This window comes from Strigops habroptila, chromosome 4, assembly GCF_004027225.2.
Source record: "Strigops habroptila isolate Jane chromosome 4, bStrHab1.2.pri, whole genome shotgun sequence".
Classification (NCBI taxonomy): Eukaryota; Metazoa; Chordata; class Aves; order Psittaciformes; family Psittacidae; genus Strigops; species Strigops habroptila.
In genome coordinates this window covers 74,180,222-74,203,327 of record NC_046358.1, presented here as the reverse complement: position 1 = coordinate 74,203,327, position 23,106 = coordinate 74,180,222, and the positions used below count along the sequence as shown (strand labels likewise).

General features: G+C 36.5%; 1 protein-coding gene across 33 annotated transcripts in view; it reads left to right on the top strand.

Annotated features, from left to right (window-relative positions):
- The window catches only part of RBFOX1 (RNA binding fox-1 homolog 1), a 1,252,174-nt gene that overhangs the window by 709,985 nt on the left and 519,083 nt on the right, over window positions 1-23,106 (top strand). The window contains exon 4 of one of the 33 annotated variants that reach the window (XM_030482308.1): window positions 6,433-6,501. The exons of the other annotated variants lie outside the window; for them this stretch is intronic. The gene's annotated coding sequence lies outside the window, so the exon portion shown is untranslated. The remainder of the gene's footprint in view (window positions 1-6,432; window positions 6,502-23,106) is intronic. 33 annotated transcript variants of the gene reach the window in all.

Below are 23,106 nucleotides of genomic sequence, written 5' to 3'. Positions count from 1 at the left end.
AACTGTAAAGTAGCGATTCTACGTTGCTCACTTTTGCTCACATGACCACCAGCACAGATGACTAACAACCAACACGGTCCTCCTTAGGGACATAACAAATTTCAAGGTGGTCTAGAATGTCCTTATACCCTGAAGATCACTTGATACTAAAGTAGATTCTACTGTGTTCTGCTATCGTATAGATAGAAAATGTAAGTACTGTCCTCTCTCTGCTTGTTGATACCTGGAGTCAGAGTGAGGGTTCTAATGGTCTGTCTGTGCTACCTTGTTTTTTAACTACCCTCCACTGAGAAGAAAAGTGAATGAAGCTGGGTTATACATATTATGGATTTTATAGTTTTAACATTCCCTACGCATTTTCTTGACTCTTTAGAAGTGTTGTATTCTTAAACAGCAACACTACTGAAGCTATTTTCAAATCACTGTTGAGAATTGCTACATACCAGTATATTATGCATTTTTCACTAAGTTAATCTTTTCAAGGTTTTTTGTTTGGTTGGTTTTTGTGGTTTGTTTTGTTTTGGGGTTTTTTAATTCTTTGTTCTACACTGCACCAATACTTGACCTGACACGTTTCCTCTGCATTTTGTATGTGGAACCGCTAGTATGGTTTTACTGCCTCTGACTGGAGGTACGTGATGGTACTAGAATATAAATGGCATTCATCAGAACTTGGAAAATTCAATAATCAAAGTGGGGAAATGAGCTTAAGCACAAACTCATCAAAGATGAACTTCAGTCCATTTTTCTTTTTTACAGCTTAGTGTTGAAAAGAAATAAAGATGCTGCTTTCTGAAACAGTGATACATAGCAAATAGCTTGTTATTCTCAAAACAATATAGAATTATTCAATATTAAAAAGGTAGCTTTTAGATGCTTCTTTCTTCATAAGCTTCATAACTATAGCTAATGTCTAATATTGATTCTGAATAATTTAAGTGGCAATAAAATTGGGTTTTCATGACAGTCAGTCAGAGACATTTTATATTTAATGTTCATTTAAAGAAACATAGTCCCTTCTTACCTTCTGAATTTCAAAGCCATTAAAGTAATTGCAGGTCATTAAGCTAAATTTCTTTGACTAATCAGGACAGTTAATCTAATTCATACACCATTCAAACCAATGGACAGGAAAGATTGGAATGCCAGGCATAGATTTTTGTGAGATTCACCAGGTGGATCTTTGCATGTGCTTACCAGTATGTCCTCAGAAACAGTTACCGCCATACTCCAAACTGTTGGAACTTGGAATTGTGTTCCTCTTGTGGTGTTAAAAGGAATAATCTTCTAGTAGAGAGGAGGCTTAAGAAGATTGTTTTCTTTCGTTTGAATTAACCAAGTCATATAGGTCTTTATGGCGCACTGCAAAGCGTTTCACCAGAACTTACTTTACGGACATACTAACTATCACAAAAATATCCTCATGTAAATCCTATGCTTAGTAAATGTCATATGAAGGAAGTCTGAATGAAAATGCCTTAAAGTATGTAGGCCTTATCAGGAGAAATAGATACATTTTGTTTCTTAACATTGTTGCTTACTTATTTGGAAGCTGAAAATGCAAGGTGATCCCTTGGAGAATCTGGGTAAGACAGTGAGTTAGTGATGTAAAAGACTTAAAGTACATAAGGTTCCAGACAAGAGCAGTGTGTGTGCATGTGTGTGTCTCTGTCAGTCTCTGCCCATCTCTCTCCAGTGCTTTCTCACACACCCCCACCCCAACATGATGCAAGGACAGAGCAAAAATACTGTCTTTAACTGAGATTCATTAACAGGCATGAAACTGAGAGAAAAAAAATGGGAGTTTAGAATCTTGGGTAACTGGTACACTGATGTGTTTTAAGGACAGTATTTTTGATCCCAGTACATCAAGGCATGCTAAATGAATGCAGTTCATGTGTTGAACAAGAGATAAATACATGTTCCTGAAGGCAAGAAAGATAGCGTGGGCCTTATTCATGGAAACAGTTGTACAGTTCTGCCAACAGACCTGCTCCGGAATGAAGATAAGAGATATTTAAAATGGAGAAGAAAATTCCATCAGTTTTGGTCTTAGCAAGACAGCAGATGCTGTTTTACAGTTCTGTCGTCAGGGGGACCAGTTCCTGCATCATCAGTTGCCTTCTAGAGCTGCCCATTCAGCCTTGGTGACTGCTGCTATGGAAAGGGACTGATGCTTGTCTTGAGCCTCATAGTTGCTGAGCAGTGCTTCTTGTACTGGTAGCATTGCAGCTTCTCTCTTTATCTCTCTGTTCTCTCGCAATACACAAAGTTGCTGTCTTTGTAACCAGTAGATGTCTTAGATCTGCCTACACCTTTGCAGCACTGTTTCGTAAGTGGCAAGTTATACCAAAAATGGAAATTACATCAAATACTCAAATGCACACGGCTTTAAATAAGTCCAAATCTTCATAACAATAGACTATAAAAATTAAAATGTTATGTTATTTAAGGAAAGCCATAAAGCAGATGTATTATTTTTAATCTTCACAGGAATTACAATGTACTAAAAAAAAAAAAAAAAAAAAAAGGATATCTTTTCATACCCAAAGCATGAGGTCAGGGAACATTTTAAGTTCTGTGTTGCTGAGGCCTGTCTCCACTCTATGAAGTTCATGAACTTAGTTTTGGTGGGAGTTTTTTCAGTCAGGATGACCCTGGTAGTTTAAACTTCATTTTGACTTGATGGTATCTACTAATTCTTTTTAGAACGATAGCAAATGGAGTTTACTATTTTCATTAATAAAAAATAAATACGTACTTGTTTCTGTTCTACAGAGTCTGAATATTGATTAGAAACTGAGTTAATTTCCCTAGATGTCCTGTGTGCTCTGAAAAGAACTGATCTGTGGGCATGCTTTTGTCTTTCAGTGTATGCAAGTTAGATGCTTATGTTCCAAAAAATGTAAGTCTTGAACTTCAGTTCAAACTATTAAGGTTTTGAGATCTGGGGACTGAATTTCCCTGTGGAATTCACATTGTTTCTTAAGCTGACTCAAGATACATAAATTTGATTTTGCTTACTGATTAAGTGAATATGTTAGGTAACTTCAGTGAAATCAATGGGAATTAGTTCTCATCTTATGCAAGACTTACAGAACTGTTTTTAATGGAATTGGCTATTTTTACATTATGTTAAATGAGATTTGAATCGATTTTTTTGAAATTTAAAAGTGAATACAGATTAATCATGAGAATCCTTGGTTTGGCTTGCATATATTTTTTAAAAAATATTGAGAACTACAGTTCTTGGTAGAGGGTTTTGAAACTGTTGTTATGTCTTTAGAATGTGAAATAATGCACTTAGAAATGGAATGTTACTAGGTTTTATTCAAATATTAAAATATTAATTATTTTAAATTGATTTAATTTTTGTGATATACTTACTGTTACTGATATAATGTCTGAAATACACTCAAATGCGTGTTACGGCACTCTGCTTAACTATATTCAACCACGTAATAAGGCAGAATATTTTCTTCCTATTCCTTGTCTTGTCAATCAGAATATGGTTTTCTTCTACAATCTTGAAGACCAAAAAAAGTAAAAAAAAAAAAACCAAAACAAAAAACTGTATCCTTTACAAAGATAGTAGTTGAAGAAAACTCATGAGCATGTGATGGAGCCCATCCCTCTTCAGGACAGCACACAGGATCTTTAATTGAGCTAAATGCACGTAGGCTAGGTGAGAAAAATCTATAAATTATTCCCTGCAGTTAAATAATGGATGTGTTTATTACCATGGCCTGTTGGTCTGTAAGTGCCATGGTTCAGCTAGTGCATATATGATGTTCCTTAAAAAAGGCAATGATAAGCTATTCTTATGCATATATGTTGTAGTTATGCCTTCTCTCACCTTAATCAAAGCTAATGAACTTTCTTTAGTTCATTCCTTAGTTGACTCGCTGATCTGTTAACTTATTGTTTTAACTTCAAAATTATGTTAACTTTTCAAATTCCTCTTGAATTTCCCCTGGTTTCCATGACCAATTGCCTCCAAATTTCATTTAACAAAAAATATTTACTTTTCATTATGCTCAAAGTATAACCTTTTTAATGTGCATATTTCTTGCAGGCTTTGCTGGCTTATTTCCACTGTAATACATTAGAATGGAAAACTATTAGAAATATTGATTTATCATTTATTATACCAAAGTGATATATTGAAATGAAATTTGGATGCTGTCCAGCCCTCAGATAACATTGGCATTGTTGGATGAAACTGAATGATCTCATTCTAATTAATATGCTAGTTCCATGTGAAAAGCATAAAGAGAGTATACCTGAGTTGGACAAAAGTAGGAGTTCAATACTGAAGACTGCTGAGGTTTATAATTGTTCACATATGCCACCTTAGATATTTAATATTCCCTATACAGAGAAATCATCACTTTCTCTCCCTCTCTTGCCCTTTTTTTCTTTTCTTTCTTTCTTACTCTGACTCAACATTATCTTGGTATGAAACTGTTTACATGCAATGTGTGTTGACATGTGGTACATATGAATGCACACAGTATGTGTATACAGCTCTACAATGATTATGATTTACATCCTGCAGTGCACTTGGTAACAACAAAGCTGCTTTTAATCAGGTGAGGTTGGAATCAAGGGAATTCAGAACTTACATCTTAACCTTTAAGTGTTGTTCTTATAGTAAAGCTGTGATCCTCACTTTTTGCATTTCAGCACATACACATTTTAGCACCTGTTGTAATATGGAAACCTAAGAAAATAGAGGTATTTTCAATTAGCATGTGTCTGTCCTGTATGTAGGGTGGTGTCTGTATTCATTGATTTTCGTTTTTATTCATCTATTCGACTTCCCCCCCCTTCCCTCCCCCCCCCCCCCCCAGTCAATCTAATAGCCATTGAACTAGCAGACTTGGTTTCCATATTGGCTTTTTTTCCCACAAGCTCTGTCTTGTTATCTATTAGGCTTCTAAAACCTACCTTCCTCTTCTTTGGTTTGTGTGTGTGGACGTTAATGGAAGAAAACTCCCTGCCATCAGATTTATGCAGAGTAGAGAGTGAGCGAATGCTGCCATCGCTGAAGTTGCTGTCTCTTTCACATTGATTGAACTCCCTGGGCTTGAGGGATTTTTAAAGGGCTGGGGCTTTATGGTTGATATGGTTTTGGTCATTTGTCATACAGTCATTCCAACCGAGCTGTTTACTGCTCTGAATACCTAATTACTGCACTGGCAGGGAATGGCATAAGCTTTAGTTTTTACAGAATATTCATTTAGGAATAGGATATAGTTGGTGCTTCTGTTTTCTTTTTGTGAGGATTTTACCTATAAAAAATAAAAATGATGTTGTTTTTTTTTTTAGTGGTTGCCAGAACTTTGTTATCCTAATATATGATATAATAGTTGTGGGTTGTTTGGTTTTTTTTTTGGGGGGGGGAGGTGGTTTGTGGGGGGGGGGGTGTTTGTTTTTTGGGGTTTTTTCAATTTTTAATACATATTTCAAAATTGGATTGATTTCTTTTTATATGTAATGGTCGTATGCACATGGCATGTTCAGAGATTTTCTGACATTAATGACAAAAGCTTTTAAAAGAATTTAACCATTCTTTTTTGTCTTTGAAAAATATGTTAACAAGCTGAAGTAACTCAGTTTAAATTTGTTTATGGTCAAAAGAAAATCATGGAGTCGTAGAATCATAGAATAGTTTGGGTTGGAAGGGACCTTCAAAGGTCATCTAGTGTAACTCCCCTGCAATGAGCAGAGACATCTTCATCACATACAGCCTGGCCTTGAAAATGTAATTGAGCATACACATGGAATTGTAAATGCAATGCCTTTTTCTTTTTTTAAAATTTTCTTCAAGGGGCTCATTTTATTTTTTGACTACTATTAAGAAAAAAAGGGGAAAAAAAAGGCAGATTTTAATTTTTATACTCCTCACAATGTCCCTTCCTACTTAGTTACTTCTAGAGGAGAAGAGGGGTTGGATGGAAAAGCATAAATTTGGTTTTGTTTTGGTATTAGAAATTTTTGTGTTTTACATAATATTTTCTCTGGCAGTGTGCTTCTCTATATCTGTTTGAAAGCATTTTACTTTTCTGGTGTAAGTCTTTCTTGAGTGTGGGCATCTATATTTAATCATAGAGATGGATAAAATCAGAAAATTAATCTTTTAATGCTAAGGTAATTTGTCAGTGTAACCTTAAAAATTTGCTAACGTTTGGATATTTAATTTCTCTCTGAATCAGCAGAGCTTTGTGTTATTTCTGTTTTTCATTGTGCCATAACACAACCCATTTAGATTCACTCTGAAAGACCTCTGAAAAAATGCAACACCTTTATCACTCAGGAAATTGCACTATTAACTGTTGTAGTTTTCTTTGGTTTTACCAAAAGACCTTTTTTTAAATCTCTCGCCTCTGTTTTAAGTTCTCATGCTTAACATGATCTGGGTTCCTTCAGGGCTGCCAGAAGGAGAAATGACCTTTTGAGAAGGTGTTGCTGGAAACTACAGCCTGTGAACTTTCTCAGGTAGGAAGCTCCTGATCGCTAAAATAGGAAAGGGACAATTTACTGCCAGCCGCAAGCTGAGAGCTAAGCCTAGGAATCAGAGATACTTCTCCAGTCACATCAGCCTTGATCAGAGTTTTCCTACCTAGGCATTGTTTATTCCATATGTTAGGGACAGCTTGGAATTTAGACATTTTCTTTACAGTGTAAAATTTTATAGCAGTCCTGCAAGGGCAAATGCAAGAAATACAATGTGGTGATCTCTTTGTTAATATCTACTCAGTTTGCTTGCACTCAGGTGAACTGACTTTAAATATTCTACATGGGTTTCTGTTGTAAAAAGCCCCCCAACCAGTTATCATGTTTGTTAGAGAAGGGCTCCAATTACTTTGTTTTAGTGAAAAGCAACTGACTCAGGTAATGGGGGGAAAAAAAAAAAAAAATATATATATATATATATATAAACCCACATGTGGCAAGTTACAGTGTAGAGAAGTAAAAGGATGTTTCTGGAATTTGGGGGAAAACAAGGTCAATAGGCTTTGCAAACTATAATATAACAGTACGACTTACCTAGTATAACACTACAGTGTTTAAAAAACAAAACTGGAAAATGCATTTTTACATGCTATGCCAAAAGAAACTTAACTTTTCACCAGTTGTCATAAAAGAGAATTTCTCATTGCAAACCTTCTGCTCAGACTGTCCATACCCATTGGTTAGATTCAGAAGTGGGAGGAATGTGGTTCTCAACTGGATACACTCACACTGCGTTCATGACCTGTGCTGGCATGTAAGGTTCTGAGACAGGTGTACCACTCCCAAAGTAGCTCAGATTGTCCAAATTGAGTTACAAAATCAGTCCTTTAGTGAAGATTTGTGAGTACTTTTTATGACTTTCAAGTATCTCATAAAAGTTATTACTGCACCTTTATAAAATAACTTGTCTTTGACAGTCCACTCCCTACTCTTCAGGTGATTGCTGTTACAAACAGCAGCTGAGTGACTCACTCCAGAAGGACAGAGCTAGTATTGCTTATTGTGCAGGAGGCACTCATGGACTTGTTATTTAGTCTTTCCCAAAAGCCTGAAACATGTGAAACAGGGTGATACTGATAGTTCTCAGTGCATATGTATGTTTAATTGTTTAAATGTACAAAGCCTTGGGTTGCAGTAGCATGGTATACTGGCTATTTCAATAGCAGAACTCTTGACAAAGTTCTAGCCTCCTGTTGCTTGTTTTTACAATTCTTATTGGGTTGCCTCAACTGCTTAAGAGTTTGTAACCTTAATTGTATTGGTGATCTGGCTTAAAAAGGGATTGTAAGATAATTTTACTGATGCATCCTACAAAGGAGTACTAAAGTCAGCCAGGTGGGAGGAGTGTAGTTTGGAGACAGAGTAGGAGTCAAAGCAAAAAAGCTGGGAATCTTTTAGAAAGTCTAAGAGAATTTCATTGTCAAGGCAATGCATGTAGCTGTGTCTCTGGTCTTCCAGTAGTCACCTAGCAGCAAGTGGCAAGGCTGAAAACTAGATGTTTTCTAAGGGTAAGTACAGATGGTGGACAAGCTGGAAAAGAGTGTCTGTGTATGATCTGAAAGTAAGGGCAAGTGAAGCGGAATAGCTATAGGCTCTGTCATTCTAATTCTATAAAGAACTTAACCCAAAATGATTGTTCTGTGCAACTTCAAAACCAGGGTGAGGACATCTAAGGTTCGGTGGTTGGGATCTTGCTCTGAAATGCAGATGAGATTACTTTCTAGGTTCCAACCCAAACTACATGATGTGAATATAGCCCATTGAGAAAAATGCAGGTACCTAAAAATAGAATGTGTGAGTATTCTCCTTTCTTCCTATTTATTTTACTATTCTGCCTGTTCCTGCTTCCGTCTTAGAAGATGGGGATTTATGATAGAACTGGATAGTGTTCCCTCAAGCAATGTTACTCCAAGGCCAAGCAGATCATGCCTGCTCAGAAGCTAGTTACTGTGAATGAGAGACACATAAAAGCTCCTAGGAATACGGTGTTACTCGGTCCCCACTTAACTATAATCTCTGAATCGTACAGTCAACCTGAACTCACAAAAGAGCTTGCTAAATCTGGCAAGTTAGAACAAACTAAAAAAACAGATTTTCAAGAAATGCACGTAGGTGTGGCAGCATGAAACCATTTCTGTTGAGCTGAAGAAAGAAAGAAAAAAAACCCAACAAAGCTTGTTTGTTATTTGTACTGAAAGATGAGAAACATGCTTTCTGTTACGTTCAGCTAAAACCCTGAAGTAGCAGTTCTTTCAAGACAGAAAGCCCATTCTGTTCTCATGAATATCATGTAACTTTGTTCTTTCCTTGTTTTTTCCCTTTTCAGTTGATATTGTCTTAACTAATTGCTCCATCTTGTCATAAATTGAATCTATGCCAATACTTAAGCATTGCCTTATTTCAGTGTAAAGGGAATAAATAGTTTTCAATTATAATAACTTTTACTTTCAAGTCAGCTTTGCCATATCTACCAAACACTGATGTTCTGAATAAAAAGCAAGGATTATTTTTATTTTTCAGGGGAAAGTATTCTATATGTAATATATAATTTAGAAGTTTTTATGAATATTTGCTGAGCAAATTAAGGTTCATGTTCGTCCTATTGCATGGGGAGTTTGGTGTGCAACTTCTGTTGTTGCTAATGGGATGTAATTTCCTAGCATTAAGCTGAAAATCCATCCCTTGCCATCTGAAAGGTTAGGCTAGGTAAACCTGAAGCCAGCTAGCTTTTGGAAGAATGTAGTAACTTATAAGAAATGTAGTTCGGGTTGGACAGTTTATTTTGCAGTGTGGAATGGGAGTGAAAACTTTGTCTCCTATTTCAGTAATGCTGAAAGCTTTTCATGGAATTGTAGACTGGTTTGGGTTGGAAGGGACCTTAAAAGATCATCTAGCCCCAAGCCCCCTGCCACGGGCAGGGGCATCTTCCACTACACCAGGTTGCTCCAAGCCCTGTCCAACCTGGGCTTGAACACTGCCAGGGATGGGGCAGCCACGGCTTCTCTGGGCAACCTGTGCCAGGTAGGGTCTGAATGGCATGGTCAGCCACTGTCCAGGTGGCAAATAGAACCTGCATTGCAAGTGTCCTTCTGGTGAGGTCTTCAGCTGGATAGAATGCAATGATAAAACAATTTATTGTCTTAACCAAGGTCGAAGGATTCCGATCTGCCCATTCTTGCATCTGCAGGAGCAGTTTTTATTGACTATTTAACATTCTCTGCCTGTACAATACACTATACCTTAAGTAGGCATTCTCAGATATTGCTTGTGTTTTGATCAGAATGATATAATTGGGGAATAATTCAAATTAAGTAGGATGAAAGGAGGCCTTTAGCCTAATCTCTTGCTCAGCCATGGAGTTCATGCACTGTTTGCATGCATTTGCACATGAAATGGCATGCTGTCTTCCTGCTAATGTATTTTTCTCTGCTTTCCATTAGTTTTAATAAAACCGTGAAGTACAAATAAAGCAAGTTATCAGAAAGTGTTTCATGTGCAGCTCAGTGCGTTTTGAAATAATCAAGATATTTAGAGAGAGACAAATTCTAAGCAGACTACAGGATTACAAATCACAATGTAATTTTAAAGTTGTAATGAGAATAAGTTGCACAGGAAGGTCTCTTTACAATTAGTGTCATGAGACTGAAGTAACACAGTGTTAATATTTCACATATTCTGTGAAAGATGATAATAAACTGTACTGCTTTGACCTTATTAATGTTCTGTAATTTGGCTTGCTGGCAATTTGCATTTTTCTTTGGTTACAGCCTTAGTAACCTGTGAAGAAGAGGTGGAACTGGCAGTGAATCTAAACATAACTGAATACTGAAAAGGTCAGAAATATCAAGAATGATAATTCTGATACCTCCTTCTCATGACAAGGGCTGTAGCAAAAAGGAACAACATGAATCTGTTGAAATAACAAAGGTTGTTACAAAAATGTTTCTGCATTTATTGAGAAGTGTAAACAAAAGCACATTTTTTTTCCTTATAGCTCGTTGAATGCTCCAGTAATGTTTATTTTTCACTCCTTTACAGAATCATAGACTGTTTAGGTTGGAAATGCCTTTAAGCTCATTGAGTCCAACCATTAACCCAGCACTGCCAAGTCCACCACTAAACCATGTCCCTAAGTACAATGTCTACACATCTTTTAAACACCTTCGGGGATGGCAGCACCACCACTTCCCTGAGCAGCCTGTTCTGATGCTTGACTACCCTTTTGGTGAAGAATTTTTTTTCCTAATATCCAATCTAAACCTCCCCTGGCACAATTTCAAGCCATTTCCTTGTCCTATCGCTTTTCCTCATTCTTTGTCACTGTCTCCCCTGCATCCAGTAAAGGTTGGAGATTCTCTTTAGCCCTCCTTTTATTGTTAATGAAACATTTTTTACTGTCTCTTATGGCAGTAGCCAGATTAAGTTCTAGTTGGGCTTTGGCCCTTCTAATTTTCTCCATGCATAACATCATGACACCCGTGTAGTCCTCTGGAGTAGCCTACCCCTTCTTTCAAAGGTCACAAACATTCTTCTTTTTCCTGAGTTCCAGCCAAAACTCTCTGTTCAGCCAGGTTGGTGTTCTTCCCTGTCAGCTCATCTTTCAGCACAGGGGGACGGCCTTCTCCTGCGACTTTAAGATTTCTACCTTGTTGGCCTTCCCCCTGATTCTTACCCATAACCACTCAACCCTCTGTTCACTATCATTAAGCTATAGACAGTCAAAACCCTCTATAATATACAGGGCTATTCCACCACCTCTCCTCACTTGCCTGTCCTTTCTGAAGAGTTTATAGCCACCCATGGCAGCACTCCAGTTCTGTGAGTCATCCCAACGTGTTGCTGGATGGCAGCTACGTCATAGGAAGCCTCCGTGCTATGCACCCTGCCTGCCTGTTGGGCCTGTCCCTGGAAAGGCAGGGTATAATACAGTGGTTTTTCTCTTGCACTCCCTGATACTCCTCAAACTATTTGCCTCCTCTGTCAGTAAGTGGAGGAATTCCTCTACCTGGGCACAACTCCTACGTGTGTACTCACTGCTTCTGTCCAATAAGTGCATATGTGCAATGCTCCCCTTTCATTTTCTTATTTTGTCCTAGAAATAATTGTCTTTTATGCTGAAGGGCCCCCTGCTAACTCTTTGAAGATTAAGAAGGCTGCATTTTACACTCTTCAGAAGCTTTTCCAGTTCTACAGGCCAGACATTTTTTACAGTATGTTTTGGCTATGTAATTGAATACATTTTCAAAAATACTGTAATGTGTAACCAGCAGAAAAGTTTTAGGGTTTTTTCTCTAAAGCAAAAACTTCAGATTTTCCAGGAATTTACGGAACAAACTTGTGGTATTGAACGTGAAGGCTAAAGGTCTGATTAACATCTTAACAACATTCTTTGATTTCTACTTACTTGACTGAACACTGAATCAGGCAAGTACACCCAGTGCTTTGGGATACTCAGCAATGTCATTGATCAATTTATTCCTGCATCACTGCAGAGTGAAATAGGTAGTGAAATCTCCTAAAACAGTTATGCTTTATTCTTGGGGTGGTTTTGAGGGATACATTATATGTTAATGGAGATTAAAGGTACATAATGTGTATCTTAAGTTCCATGCACAAATACACACATACAAAAAATACAAATCTTTAGTTATACTTTTGGAATAAGGAAGTAAAATAATTTATAGTTTCCTATTGTTTGCAAACCTAAATCATGTTCAATTTCTTTCTCATTTCGGCATACTTACAAATGTAAGAATGCAGAAAGCTGCTTAAAATCATATATCATGTGATACTTGTAACAATTCTTTTTTTTTTATTTAGTGTAAATATGTATTACATTTAAATGGATCAGTTTTCTTCCAGCTGTGCTTCAAGGGTCTGTCCTTCAAGGCAACAAACATTATTTTCTCAACGTGCTTTAATTTCCAATTAAATCATTTCAGATTCTTAATATATATTTGTCAGCTGTAGTCTGAAAGCAAAAGCAGCAAGAAGGAGACGTCATTCACTACCTGCCATGGATTAATCCAGGGAGGGAAAGTGGCAGAGTTGTCTTCCCTACCTGTTGGGGATTCTTTACCTATCTTTCATTTTATGCGTGGTTAAATTGTCCAGTAGGACCATGAACAAACAGCTTTAAGCCTTCCCATTCCTTCAGCAGTATTTTTGTCTTTATGGTGGCACAGTTGGGTTCAAGTTACTGACACCTGTGGCATTGCTACATCTCTTCAGCTTCTTGATCTGGGCAGTAGATGAATGTCACCTGGAGGTGGAAGGGGGTTGTACTTAATGTTTTAGTTCTGCATTGCAGTGTCAGGTGAATTTAGAAAACGGATTGGAACAATGTACAGATTAATGATAACAGTGGAGACGCAGTGTAGAATGCTTTTGGATCCAAGAGTTTTGCTTAGAGTTCTAAATTATATTTGGGCTATTTCTGTGACTATTCTTGAATTGTTCTGTAAGTGTGTGTGAATGAGGGATTTAACAGAGCAATCTCAAAGTGTAATTTCACATACAGTCCTTCTCATGGAAATTCAATCCATGAAAGAAAGCCAAGACAAATTTCCACAGAAGCTGAGAAGCTTGCATTATATTGCCAAGTAAGCTGAGTGGTACCTACACAATTTCTTCTCCAATATATGGATGCTTGGTAAGTCAGGTATAGCCTTAGAAATTGCCTTAAACAACCTTTAGACATCAAAGGTTTCAGTTTCAACAATAGGTAATAAACTTATCAGTATAGTCTGCATGGGATAAAAGTCTTCAGGCCAATTCATGATGTATTAAACTTCAGCAAATATGTACAAAGCAGTGAAATGACTTCCTGGCCAGGTCTCTAGAGGCTGGTTAAATTTTTTTTTGTTCTCAGGCAGTATGGCACATTTGGAGAGGTTTATTTTACTGAGACCATATTGAAATTCTTTCCTGTATCGTATCACATTCTTCTTATGACTTCAGAGCAGCTATGTAACATGATAGTAAATAATACCAAGACACTACAAGACTCACAAAGCAAAGACCAATGGTTAAAAATTATTCAAAAGGCTATTTTAAATAAAGGCTTACCGTTTTGTGGAAGGCAGGGTGTACATTCATTCTTGGGAGTGATTAACCAAAAGTCTTGGAAAATACAAATATTCTGAGCTTAGGAGGTGGACTCACAATGCTGTCCTAGGGAATGATCCCCAGTGCTTTTGTACTGATAAACCACATAGAGTCGGACAAACAGTTGCAGCTTTCTGCTCTAGAATGCACAACTTTCTAATATTTGCCAAAATTCATTTGTAATGCAACTTTAGGTGATGTCAAAGGCAGGCATTTTCAGGCCTTATTTTGCACTTAGAAGTGCTACTTTTCATGCTTTTGCCTTCACAACTCCACATCTCATCTCAGTCTTGCTTTATGCCCAAGCATACTTCTAACCCACACAAAACAGCGGTTATATCATTTTTATTCTTCTACATAATTTACATCTAAATGCTGAATCTAACAACTGAGCCTATAAAAATGTTATATATGGTAAAGAAATTAACCCTGTATCAATTTAAGATTTCTCATGTGGCTGGTGCTTTATCACACCTCATTTTGAGTTTTGGCAGCATGGGAGGTATCTCTCGCTGGTATTAATTTAACCATTAGTTCAATGGATCTCTCGTAGCTTGGAACATAGAGCCCGAGAGTGATTTGAAGTACATGTTGGAAAAGTAGAGGAAAGTTAATTGGCTCTTAAAATACTTTTACCAAAATGGTCTGCAATTCACTTTGACTGAGTTGCATGCTACTGTCATTAGTGTGCTGATATAATTTTCTCTGTATCCCTTAAAAATTCTTAATTTGCAATAGTATGATGAGGTTTCAGTTATCTAAATACGTATTACAACAATTTTCTAGAATGTCTTGCTTGGCAGCTACTATTATTTTCTACAGCACTCAAATGACAAATCAGATTACCACATAAATTATACCATTAGTTTGTTATTAGTTTGTAATTAAAAATGACTTAATCTCTACATTACGAATTTTACAGATGGAAAAAAATAGACTGAGAGCCTACTCTAGTGACATAAAAATGGGTTTTGAATGAAGCAGAAGAGCAACAGGGTTGATAAATTAATACAAATGTATGTAGCTGTGATTGCTTGGTATTTGTAAAAAGCCAAATAGTTGACACAGCTCACAGCGTACAGGAACACATTGATGCTAATTGCAACATGTCATGAAGTTACATTGCGAAATTGTGTATTTTTATCATGTACTCTTCAGAGAATACATTTGTAAATCAAAAAAGAATGTTAGGCTTATGTCAAATATTACACAATGCATATTCCATAGGGAATTCTCACCCGACTTCAAAACTAAAGATATTAACTGCTGCTACATTTATATATGAGACTGGGTAAGTGGGAGCCCATCTAACGCATTTATTCATAAATCCTCTTAATGCGAGTGTAATAGAGGTCCTAAAAAGAGTCAGGAATGTGTTTAAAAAAGGAGAGGAAGAGAACTGAAGGGAATGCAGTAGATATTTAAAGACCACTAGCATTTGTAAAACAGGTATGGGTGGGATATAAACTGCAGAAGTAGGTATGTGAGAAAATCACTTAGAAAGTCAAAGTGTGTGTTATACTGCTGGATCTGGAAACTTTGAACAGCAGCTTCTAAAGATAAATCTAAATTCCAAGAATGTTCTTTGGTTTAGTGTATTTATAAACATATTTAAGTAATCCAAGAAATACATTGTCTGTTTTTGAGAGATGTGCTAGCAGAACAGTAAATGGTGAAATCCATGACTGTTGGATCGTCTACACAGTAGCACAGCACAATAATTTGGACGGTCTCTTTACAAGTGATGATGACTTGAACTTGCAGTAATGCCACAGTTCTTTCTCACCCACACAATTCACGTCTTTGACACGAGGAAAGAAGCCTTAGACCAGTTCTGTTACCTATTTGTGTGATACAAGAGCATTTGTCAGCATACAGTACTTACCTTTTACTCTCTCGAGTGTGGGAGCATTACACAGCTGCTACAGGCATTGCTACATTCATATTATTTTACCTTTGTTTGTTAGCTGAAGTAGAGCTCTTCAGTGTCTGAGCATCTTTTTGTCTTCACTTAATACCTTACATCAGTTACAAACTACTTGGCAGCCAGAATGGTTACAGGGTTTAGGTTTGCTTTGGCTTTGCATAAATGTACCAGAACAGATCTGAATAATGAACATAGCCTGTAGAGTGTTAACCACAACTGTTCAAACAGAAATATTTATCTGCTGCCAAAGCTCATCAGTAAAACCCCTTAAGTACACACTAGCAAAATTGTATGTCACATGGCTTCAGTGACACAGGCTTCCATTTTCCTGAGGGTAGGACTTCATATCAGTGCTTTGAACTTTAAAGTTTTATTAACTTTTTTAACTTCATTGATAGAATGGAGTTCCTAGAGCAGAAGCAGGCTAGTTGGAAAATTTATTTCATGTCTTATTTTAGTATTCAGTGGAGGGGCAGACCAGAATTGGAGCAGGCAATAGCTGACCCTTGTAGGGAAGAATTGTTGTGTTCAAATAACACTTACCTGTTATACGTATGTGGATTTCTTATGCTTTCCAGATGTTTAAGAACCCTGGGGCATGGGGTTAACATACTTTTCAGCTTATTTGGCAAAGGAAACCACTTACAAATTCTCTATTGCAAAAAATACATTTTTGTGTGTCATTTAGTTAATCGCGTATTCCTGGCCTTATCAGACATGATTATGGAATCACGGAAGACATGAATGGAATTATTATCATACGCGATTATGGAATTATGGAAATGTAAGCCTATTACCTTGCAATATTCCAATGAACTGGTTCCAGGAAGTTGCATGTGTCTTTGAAAGTAACCAAAGTGAAATAATCGGTGCTAGCTAGCTTAATACTGTAAGCTTTCAGTAATGCAATTTTTCATACTTCAGAAATCAGTCTGATCAAAGGTCAGTATCTGGGCACCTCACAGAAATACCAGCAAGCTAAACATGGCATTTGTCATAAAAACCTAAGATTGAGTTTGAAGTTTACCCTGACTGCAAGGCTCATAGATTAAGGAGGTGTCCTAAAGATTATTTCTTTTTTTTTTTTTTTTTTTTAATGTGGTTTATTGCATTTCTTATTAGTATCACACGATCAGTGTACATCCTATGGGCATTATCAGACTGGTGGGAAGGGTAAAATAATATTAAAAAAAAAAACCTGCTAAACACGTGTTTAGGGAAAAAAGGGAGAATCCAAAGGTAATTTAAATGCTTATATTTTAGGTTCTGAAAATGAATGGGAATTTGCATCTTCCCGAAAGTAAGACTAAGATTGCCTTGGAAATTTAATTGCAGTAGACTGAAAAAAAGTAATTAGACTGAAATCTAGAGGAGTTTGGGGTGGGAGGGGAAGGGGTTTGGTTTAGCACTACTTTGTGCCACATGATATTAATTCTTTAAAAAACAAAACAAAATCATACAAACTGAAAACCCCAAACAATTGCATAACTTCCCTAATTCTGCTTGTAGTCATGTATAACTGACAAATTTATAATTTCAGGGTGTGAGTAAAGTGCAGTTGATGTTAGTTATGATTTGGAAGGTATTAGAGAATGCGTGGTGTAAGAGGCACTGTGGGCACCAGCTGTAGGCTGTTTCTTCAGAGCTGTGGAGTCCTCCTGCTATTGCTGGTGGTTGCTGCAGCCTTACAGAATGTGAGCTGCTACTGTCCTTTAATCCCAGCACCGCAGAATTAGTGTGATCTGAGCAGAGCTGGATGATACAATACTTAAAAATTGACAGCAGGCAGATGCTCTGGCATTACCTACTGTTCTTACAAACAAAAAATACAAGCAAACTGAATTTTGTTGGGTTTGGTTTTGTTGTTTTTCTCACAACTTCAGTCATGTTTCCTGAACTGTTTGCTTCTGACTGGTATAACAATGTGATCAGACTGTCAAAAAGTTTGTCTAATGTTTCTGCAAAGACTTCTAACTTAATGCAGAAGATCTGTTCCCCTCTCAACTGGATTTGTGGCATGGTTATTTCATTCTGAAGGTGAGAAGTTATACCAAAAATGAACTTTGCACTAATACAGCATCATATTCTTGTAGCTACCTACTATTGCATTAACGTTATTTAATTTGTAAGGCCAGTTCTTGTTCCCTTTAGTGACAGGGAGACCCACTTCCTACAAATTTTAGATAATTGCTGGCTTTTTTGGCTGTTACCTATTTACACAAAAAAAACCAAACCAAACCAAAACAAAACCAAAACAAAAAAACCCAACAAAAAACTAATAATATATTAATTCTTGAGCCATTACAGAAATCAGAAATATGAAAATATTATTTACTATATTGGTTTTGTGTTGTGAAACCTCCTTTGTAATGTTACAAGCTTTATTCCTTTAATGGCTGCATATTTGATTTTCATGTGCACAGGAGAAAATGGTTCCTAATAGAAGGACTGTTAGGGCTTCAGTCTGTACATATCATGGTATTGTGGCGTTTCGCTGTTCGAAAGAGTGAGTCCTAAATGAGTCAGACTGCTTTAATTTCATTTTCAAAAGGTGATTTGAGACACATTTGGTTTGCACAATGTAACCCAGTGCAGAGGTCCCTGCAATTACATTGAACAAACTTTCCAGGGTGGGTTTTCAGAATAGCTTTATCGGTACAGCAGTATAGCTAACATGGCACTCAAACACTAAGGAAGCATCTCTGAAAGTAGCTGTGCTCTATCCAAACTGGCTAGATTTGCTGGTTTTAGCTCCGGCACGTAATCTTTTTACTATGTAAAAAATACGTTTAAAAAAAATTACATTAGAAATTTTCTTTTACATGCAAGTGTTACATTAGAACTATCTCTGTATGTTACCGAGGGCTTTCCTTTACTTGTAATGAGAGTAGCAGTAGGGTATGTGAATTAAAAATATCTTGCAACTATGGTCTCAAGGAAAAACCCTTCAACGTAAGAGAAGAGGGAACAGCTAGAGGCTGGTAGAAGCCTACACAATTAGTGTAGGAAGTAAATGAAGAAGCAGTCTATATTTTTGTTATGGGCTATTTTGTGATATATATTGCTGTATGGGGCTGTAGACCTTGAACATCTGTTTTGTATTCCTCTCAGATAAAAAATAGCGTAGCATAATGGAAAATTCACATGTTATTCAGGAAAAAGAAACTTAGTTTCTCGGGCTGACAGTTTCTTAAAGCTGTGAACCTTGATGTTTTAATCTCATGCATTTTGATAGTGCTTGATATTCATAACTGGTAGGTTTGATAAATTTTTAACAAGGAAGTTGAAGATGATGAGAAAACACAAGGGGAGCTTTGCATTTCACACCTTGTATTCAAGCCTTCAGGTTTAATTTTCACTTTTGCACCAAGAACATTCCTTGGAAGAAGACCGGCTGGATCACATGTTGCTCTAAGCTGGCTTTATTCCATTAAAAAAGAAAAAAACAAAGCTGCAGAGTTAGCTTTCCAAAACCCCAGTTTTAGTAAAGGCAACAATATCAGTGCTTGAGATTCAGAAGAGATCTATTTAAAACCAATATTAGTATATGTTCTTACTCATAACCTATGGGATAAATCTTGTCATTTTTGTGTAAATAAAACAACAAATATATCGAGATGGGAATACAATTTAAATATATGCATGTCCTAGTTGTATTATGGACAGAAAATCTCATAAAAGAGCTTAAAAGAGAAGGCAGATAAAAATTAAACTGAGGTACCATCTTGGAAAGGCGATGTATTTTCATTCGTAGTATTATAAATATTGTATTTATAATTCAGAAAATCATATTAATAAGTGATTGGAGTTCCCAAGGTGGTTTCGAAGTGAAATAATTAGCTGTCTTTGTGCAATTGTAACAGTTTTCTTTCTGTTGCATGAACCCATATAAATTAAAATATATATTAACTGTCACACAAGTATCACAGTTAAGAGTGTGCTACATGTCACTATTTACTCCAATGTGCATGTGGGTTCTAATGCTTTTGTTTGATTAAGTATGAGTTAGAACTAGAGACTGTAAAATGACGACCTAAGTTAATTGCTCAGAAGCTAGAGATAGTAGTGATAACTTACATTGGATTTACTGCACTAATGAGCGGGAAGGAGAAGGGAAAACCAGAATAGCTATCTCTAATCTGCTAATGTCTTGCATATAGTGTGTATATAGAATTCTGATGCTATGTGTAATGCCACTGAATTCAATTCACTCGTCGTAATAGTTACTACATATAAACAGATCTGAATGACCTGCTGAATTATGTTGCTGCCACCTTTTCTCATTAGTAAGAATATCACTGATACATTAGTGAAATGTTTCGCATACTTTTTTTGCAGTCTGTGAGGGGGAATTAATTTAAATACTACCGTGCTATGTTTAGCAGCTCAATTCCCTTTGAAAGACCTGTGCCACGAAATACATGATGTTCAGACATGGTAACATGTTGAATGACTTTACAAATGCCTATGAAGACAGCTGGCAAATGGAAGTATTAGAGTTAAAAAGAACTAAAGCATACACAATTTCCAGTTACTTTTTTTGTGTGAACTATTTGTGAAGAAACTGTGCATTGAAGAAAGGATTTCACAAGCATTTTAAGCTGTGGTCTGTGTTATTTAGGAGATCCTGCTGTTTACCATCTGTGTGTTTGCACTTCTTATTGTTTAAAATATATTACTACTTAATAAGATACAGTTACAAATGCACAAAGTGATGCACATACATCATGACATAAGACATGCCTTGCTGTCTTATCAATCCTTGCAATATTTTTTGTAACTTTTAAACATACTAAAATTAATTCCTGGTATCAACAGAATTCATTCTGAGGTAAAGTGGCATTTCCTATATAGCAATGTAAGATTGCCCCTGGACTTTTATGTTTGGGTGTTAATACATACATGCTGCTGGCTCTTAAGAATGCTGGTGGGATTGCTTACATGTCAGGTGTTAACCTGATAAGTGTAAGATAACATAAGTTAGTGCAGTGGGATCCCATTAGCAGTACCATTCTATCTTAACTAAATGTTAATGGCTAAACGTTCAGTGTGTTGTGTCAGAGATGCAAAAATGCTCTACCCTGTCTTTGGTGGCTGCAGATCGCATGTGTTTTTATACAGACGTATGGAAAGAAGGGTGGCCGATGAGCTGAATAGACTGTTTTGGGGCACTTTGTGTATCCCTTTCTAGTCCAGCTTTCTCTTTGGCCAGACGATACTGCTCTTCTGGGGCTTCAGATTCTTCTTCTGCAGAAGTGTGATGTAGCTTTTACTGGGCATTTTTCAGTGGCTTTGGTGGTGGTTTTTTTCTTAGGATTTTTTGTTTTGTTAACCAGATACTTATCCAGTAATACTTTGTGTTTTGTGGTGTTTTGTGCTTTGGGTCTTAGGGTTGTTTGTTTGTTTGCATGTTTAGGGTTTTTAATTCCATTCTGAATAGATTTTCTTCACTTAGAATTATCTTTTCTTTCCTGGTTTTGTCAAAATCACTTTTTTTTATGTAGCTTTCAGATAGTAATGTAGGGGCAGTGAGCCAGACTCTAGTCCAGATCCCATTTTTGAAGTCAGATCTCTTAGTACCCAAAGACCCACATGAGTTGGAGACCTATCAGTGAGTTCTCATTGATGGAAGCGTGTGATGAATGTTTTACTTGTATCATTATTCTCCATTTAATACATTAAAATCCAAATATACTTAAAGGAAGAAACATCCTAAGTTTTCTGAAACAATCTGTATGCATGCTAAACTTGTGTAAGTTTGGAAGTCAGCGATACTTGCATTGACAGCTCGTAAGTAATTGAGTCGTTTCATTGCTACTGACAATAAAAGTATTCCTAAAAGGGACTGCTAACATTTAATAAAGACAAATGCTGTCTCTTTTGACCTTCTGTAGTGCCCCTGTGAGGAGCAGTAGTGCAGTACTTCAGACAACTTCTTGGACATGAAAAATACCAAGATGTTAGCATGGTTTCATGAAGACAAAAAACTTATCATGAGGTATTGTAGCAAAGTGGTCTGTAAATATTTGTATTCCCTATGGAACATGTACATGAAGGCTTTATTTCTCAATCAAAAGCAATAGTCAGCATTTTTGTAATTATGTGTATTCTCAGATGAACAATGGCCCTAAACATGAAATACAAGCCATGTTTAGTACTGACTTCTAGGATTTAATTTTGCCAGGTGGGCTCTCACTTCATCTGTCAAGAATAACATGGTATTCTTGTTCCTTGTGGAGCAATAAGGGAATAGGTCTCCTTTCCTGCTAACAAGCTTGTGATTTGGACAAGGCACTTTGCACCACCAGTAGCAACTTTTACCGATCAGTAAGGCAAAATGATAGTTAACTAGTGGTTTTCAGTAAGACTTAAGGTATTATACTACATATTTCTCTTCATTGTTTGTTCCAATGTGTGTGAGCATTCTGAGTCTGGATAGTTCTCAGTGACTCAATCCAAGAGAAGCATGACACAGGTTTTCAATATTTTATTACTGCACTTCAGACAATTCTTAATGTAGAGTAGGAAAGATAAATCTTACCTTCCAATAAAAATAGATAAATATTAACTTCCTAGTAATCTCTTCAGTTATTTCATCCTTTAAAATCTCCTTTTTCTGATATCAGCTGACTATTTTGAGTGCTTTTGAGTAACTATGTTACAAAGACTGAATTATGTTCAATATTGCAATATGTTGACAACAAGCTCCTACTGACTTCGTTGGAAGTAAATCTATAATTGTGACAGACAGTACTGTATTGCTGTCTAGCTCCGTCAATTCCTGATCAATTCTGTTGCCGATGGGAAGTATTATATGTGGTAAGATAGTATATTGAATAAACCAGAAAATACTATTCAACATGAAGGAAAACCTACATTAAAAAGTGAACTGAAAATAATCAAATACATAGAAATAGAATAATTCTCTCCTATTAGCAATACTGTTCATTTAAGATACTACATTGAATGTAAAATTTAAATTAGTTTCTGTGGCATATTATTAGAATTTGCGGATGGGAGAAGAGAGTCTGTAAAAATACTAGTATTGATATTGCTGCTAGAGATAGCTTTAAAAATAGGATGTGAAGCATTTTTCTTTCTTCTGAGAAATATGATGGTGAAAAGAAATCACACAGTGAAATAAAAATGAGAAAAGGAGAATACTAAGAATGCTGTATGATTCAATAACGCTCCTGAATTGCTTTGTTGGCTAGCTAATGAAGCATGGTGCCAAATTTCAATGCTGACATAAGTCAGCATATTGCCAGCCAGCATTTACAACAACAGGGTTACAAGTCCAGGAAAGGGGGACCGTTAACTAGTAAATATGTTTCCAAAAAGGGGAAGGATCAAGTACATTAGTTTATGTTCTCTGTAAATACCAGGTTTCACAATTGCTGCTGCATATGTTACGTTGGTTATGCTGTCTGCAAGGGGTCTGATGTATTGTTTGTTACAAATACATCAACATAGACACTTCACCAAAATGAGCTTTTAAAAGCTAACATTTCTGTTTCTGTGACAATACTTTTCTTCGTAAACCTGTGCCATTC